Genomic DNA, 6,295 nt, shown 5'->3' with positions numbered 1-6,295 from the left:
AACATAAAGAATGTTTATTCATAATCATTTATTTTGTATTTTTATAAGATTTATGATCAAGTTCACTTTCTTGGAAGTTGAATATCGACAAATAAAAACATAAAGAATGTTTATTCATAATCATTTATTTTGTATTTTTATCAGATTTATGATCAAGTTCACATTCTTGCAAGTTGAATATTGACAAATAAAAACATAAAGAATGTTTATTCATAATCATTTATTTTGTATTTTATCACATTTAATATCAAAGTTCACTTTCTTGCAAGTTGTTTATCGACAAATAAAAACATAAAGAATGTTTATTCATAATCATTTATTTTGTATTTTTATAAGATTTATGATCAAGTTCACACTCTTGCAAGTTGAATATTGACAAATAAAAACATAAAGAACATTTATTCATAATCATTTATTTTGTATTTTATCACATTTAAGATCAAAGTTCCCTTTCTTGCAAGTTGAATATCGACAAATAAAAACATAAAGAATGTTTGTTCATAATCATTTATTTTGTATTTTATCAAATTTAAGATCAAAGTTCCCATTCTTGCAAGTTGAATATCGACAAATAGAAACATAAAGAATGTTTATTCATAATCATTTATTTTGTATTTTTATCAGATTTATGATCAAGTTCACATTATTGCAAGTTGAATATTAAAAATAAAAACATAAAGAATGTTTATTCATAATCATTTATTTTGTATTTTTTATCAGATTTATGATCAAAGTTCAATTTCTTGCAAGTTGAATATCGACAAATAAAAACATAATGAATGTTTATTCATAATCATTTATTTTGTATTTTTATCAGATTTATGATCAAAGTTCACATTCTTGCAAGTTGAATATCGACAAATAAAAACATAAAGAACATAAATTCATAATCATTTATTTTGTATTTTATCACATTTAAGATCAAAGTTCACTTTTTTGCAAGTTGAATATCGACAAATAAAAACATAAAGAATATTTAGTCATAGTCATTTATTTCGTATTTTATCAGATTTAAAATCAAAGTTCACTTTCTTGCAAGTTCATATCGACAAAGAAATACATAAAGAAGATTTATTCATAATCATTTATTTTGAGCTTTCGCAGATTTATGAGCAAAGTTAACATTCAAGCAAGTTTAATATTGACAAATAGAAACATAAAGAATGTTTATTCATAATCATTTATTTTGTATTTTTATCAGATTTATGATCAAGTTCACATTATTGCAAGTTGAATATTAAAAATAAAAACATAAAGAATGTTTATTCATAATCATTTATTTTGTATTTTTATCAGATTTATGATCAAGTTCACATTCTTGCAAGTTTAATATTGACAAATAAAAACATAAAGAACATTTATTCATAATCATTTATTTTGTATTTTATCACATTTAAGATCAAAGTTCCCATTCTTGCAAGTTGAATATCGACAAATAAAAACATAAAGAATGTTTATTCATAATCATTTATTTTGTATTTTATCACATTTAAGATCAAAGTTCACTTTCTTGCAAGTGGTTTATTGACAAATAGAAACATAAAGAATGTTTATTCATAATCATTTATTTTGTATTTTTATCAGATTTATGATCAAGTTCACTTTCTTGGCAGTTGAATATCGACAAATAAAAACATAAAGAATGTTTATTCATAATCATTTATTTTGTATTTGTATCAGATTTATGATCAAAGTCACATTCTTTCAAGTTGAATATTGACAAATAAAAACATAAAGAATGTTTATTCATAATCATTTATTTTGTATTTTATCACATTTAATATCAAAGTTCACTTTCTTGCAAGTTGTTTATCGACAAATAGAACCATTAAGAATGTTTATTCATAATCATTTATTTTGTATTTTTATAAGATTTATGATCAAGTTCACACTCTTGCAAGTTGAATATTGACAAATAAAAACATAAAGAACATTTATTCATAATCATTTATTTTGTATTTTATCACATTTAAGATCAAAGTTCCCTTTCTTGCAAGTTGAATATCGACAAATAAAAACATAAAGAATGTTTGTTCATAATCATTTATTTTGTATTTTATCACATTTAAGATCAAAGTTCCCATTCTTGCAAGTTGAATATCGACAAATAGAAACATAAAGAATGTTTATTCATAATCATTTATTTTGTATTTTTATCAGATTTATGATCAAGTTCACACTCTTGCAAGTTCTATATTGACAAATAAAAACATAAAGAATGTTTATTCACAATCATTTATTTTGTATTTTATCACATTTAATATCAAAGTTCACTTTCTTGCAAGTTGAATATCGACAAATAAAAACATAAAGAATGTTTATTCATAATCATTTATTTTGTATTTTATCACATTTAAGATCAAAGTTCCCTTTCTTGCAAGTTGAATATCGACAAATAAAAACATAAAGAATGTTTATTCATAATCATTTATTTTGTATTTTTATCAGATTTATGATCAAGTTCACACTCTTGCAAGTTGAATATTGACAAATAAAAACATAAAGAACATTTATTCATAATCATTTATTTTGTATTTTATCACATTTAATATCAAAGTTCACTTTCTTGCAAGTTGTTTATCGACAAATAGAAACATAATGAAAGTTTATTCATAATCATTTATTTTGTATTTTTATAAGATTTATGATCAAGTTCACATTCTTGCAAGTTTAATATTGACAAATAACAACATAAAGAACATTTATTCATAATCATTTATTTTGTATTTTATCACATTTAAGATCAAAGTTCCCATTCTTGCAAGTTGTTTATCGACAAATAGAACCATTAAGAATGTTTATTCATAATCATTTATTTTGTATTTTTATAAGATTTATGATCAAGTTCACACTCTTGCAAGTTGAATATTGACAAATAAAAACATAAAGAACATTTATTCATAATCATTTATTTTGTATTTTATCACATTTAAGATCAAAGTTCCCTTTCTTGCAAGTTGAATATCGACAAATAAAAACATAAAGAATGTTTATTCATAATCATTTATTTTGTATTTTTATCAGAATTATGATCAAGTTCACACTCTTGCAAGTTGAATATTGACAAATAAAAACATAAAGAACATTTATTCATAATCATTTATTTTGTATTTTATCACATTTAATATCAAAGTTCACTTTCTTGCAAGTTGTTTATCGACAAATAGAACCATTAAGAATGTTTATTCATAATCATTTATTTTGTATTTTTATAAGATTTATGATCAAGTTCACACTCTTGCAAGTTGAATATTGACAAATAAAAACATAACGAACATTTATTTGTAATCGTTTATTTTGTATTTTATCACATTTAAGATCAAAGTTCACTTTCCTGCCGGTTAAATATCGACAAATAAAAACATAAAGAATGTTTATTCATAATCATTTATTTTGTATTTTATCACATTTAATATCAAAGTTCACTTTCTTGCTAGTTGTTTATCAACAAATAAAAACATAAAGAAAGTTTATTCATAATCATTTATTTTGTATTTTTATCAGATTTATGATCAAGTTCACATTCTTGCAAGTTAAATATTGACAAATAAAAACATAAAGAACATTTATTCATAATCATTTATTTTGTATTTTATCACATTTAAGATCAAAGTTCCCATTCTTGCAAGTTGAATATCGACAAATAAAAACATAAAGAATGTTTATTCATAATCATTTATTTTGTATTTTATCACATTTAAGATCAAAGTTCACTTTCTTGCAAGTGGTTTATTGACAAATAGAAACATAAAGAATGTTTATTCATAATCATTTATTTTGTATTTTTATCAGATTTATGATCAAGTTCACTTTCTTGGCAGTTGTTTATCGACAAATAAAAACATAAAGAATGTTTATTCATAATCATTTATTTTGTATTTGTATCAGATTTATGATCAAAGTCACATTCTTTCAAGTTGAATATTGACAAATAAAAACATAAAGAATGTTTATTCATAATCATTTATTTTGTATTTTATTACATTTAATATCAAAGTTCACTTTCTTGCAAGTTGTTTATCGACAAATAGAACCATTAAGAATGTTTATTCATAATCATTTATTTTGTATTTTTATAAGATTTATGATCAAGTTCACACTCTTGCAAGTTGAATATTGACAAATAAAAACATAAAGAACATTTATTCATAATCATTTATTTTGTATTTTATCACATTTAAGATCAAAGTTCCCTTTCTTGCAAGTTGAATATCGACAAATAAAAACATAAAGAATGTTTGTTCATAATCATTTATTTTGTATTTTATCACATTTAAGATCAAAGTTCCCATTCTTGCAAGTTGAATATCGACAAATAGAAACATAAAGAATGTTTATTCATAATCATTTATTTTGTATTTTTATCAGATTTATGATCAAGTTCACACTCTTGCAAGTTCTATATTGACAAATAAAAACATAAAGAATGTTTATTCACAATCATTTATTTTGTATTTTTATCACATTTAAGATCAAAGTTCAATTTCTTGCAAGTTGAATATCGACAAATAAAAACATAAAGAATGTTTATTCTTAATCATTTATTTTGTATTTTTATCAGATTTATGATCAAGTTCACTTTCTTGGAAGTTGAATATCGACAAATAAAAACATAAAGAATGTTTATTCATAATCATTTATTTTGTATTTTTATCAGATTTATGATCAAGTTCACATTCTTGCAAGTTGAATATTGACAAATAAAAACATAAAGAATGTTTATTCATAATCATTTATTTTGTATTTTATCACATTTAATATCAAAGTTCACTTTCTTGCAAGTTGTTTATCGACAAATAAAAACATAAAGAATGTTTATTTATAATCATTTATTTTGTATTTTTATAAGATTTATGATCAAGTTCACTTTCTTGGAAGTTGAATATCGACAAATAAAAACATAAAGAATGTTTATTCATAATCATTTATTTTGTATTTTTATCAGATTTATGATCAAGTTCACATTCTTGCAAGTTGAATATTGACAAATAAAAACATTAAGAATGTTTATTCATAATCATTTATTTTGTATTTTATCACATTTAATATCAAAGTTCACTTTCTTGCAAGTTGTTTATCGACAAATAAAAACATAAAGAATGTTTATTCATAATCATTTATTTCGTATTTTTATAAGATTTTTGATCAAGTTCACTTTCTTGGAAGTTGAATATCGACAAATAAAACATAAAGAATGTGAATTCATAATCATTTATTTTGTATTTTTATCAGATTTATGATCAAGTTCACATTCTTGCAAGTTGAATATTGACAAATAAAAACATAAAGAATGTTTATTCATAATCATTTATTTTGTATTTTATCACATTTAATATCAAAGTTCACTTTCTTGCAAGTTGTTTATCGACAAATAAAAAGATAAAGAGTGTTTATTCATAATCATTTATTTTGTATTTTTATAAGATTTATGATCAAGTTCACACTCTTGCAAGTTGAATATTGACAAATAAAAACATAAAGAACATTTATTCATAATCATTTATTTTGTATTTTATCACATTTAAGATCAAAGTTCCCTTTCTTGCAAGTTGAATATCGACAAATAAAAACATAAAGAATGTTTGTTCATAATCATTTATTTTGTATTTTATCACATTTAAGATCAAAGTTCCCATTCTTGCAAGTTGAATATCGACAAATAGAAACATAAAGAATGTTTATTCATAATCATTTATTTTGTATTTTTATCAGATTTATGATCAAGTTCACATTATTGCAAGTTGAATATTAAAAATAAAAACATAAACAATGTTTATTCATAATCATTTATTTTGTATTTTTATCAGATTTATGATCAAAGTTCAATTTCTTGCAAGTTGAATATCGACAAATAAAAACATAATGAATGTTTATTCATAATCATTTATTTTGTATTTTTATCAGATTTATGATCAAAGTTCACATTCTTGCAAGTTGAATATCGACAAATAAAAACATAAAGAACATAAATTCATAATCATTTATTTTGTATTTTATCACATTTAAGATCAAAGTTCACTTTTTTGCAAGTTGAATATCGACAAATAAAAACATAAAGAATATTTAGTCATAGTCATTTATTTCGTATTTTATCAGATTTAAAATCAAAGTTCACTTTCTTGCAAGTTGAATATCGACAAATAAAAACATAATGAATGTTTATTCATAATCATTTATTTTGTATTTTATCACATTTAAGATCAAAGTTCACTTTTTTGCAAGTTGAATATCGACAAATAAAAACATAAAGAATATTTAGTCATAGTCATTTATTTCGTATTTTATCAGATTTAAG

The sequence above is a fragment of the Zeugodacus cucurbitae genome, chromosome 5 (genome assembly GCF_028554725.1).
Source record: "Zeugodacus cucurbitae isolate PBARC_wt_2022May chromosome 5, idZeuCucr1.2, whole genome shotgun sequence".
Lineage (NCBI taxonomy): Eukaryota > Metazoa > Arthropoda > Insecta > Diptera > Tephritidae > Zeugodacus > Zeugodacus cucurbitae.
Note: the sequence above shows the minus strand (reverse complement) of the source record.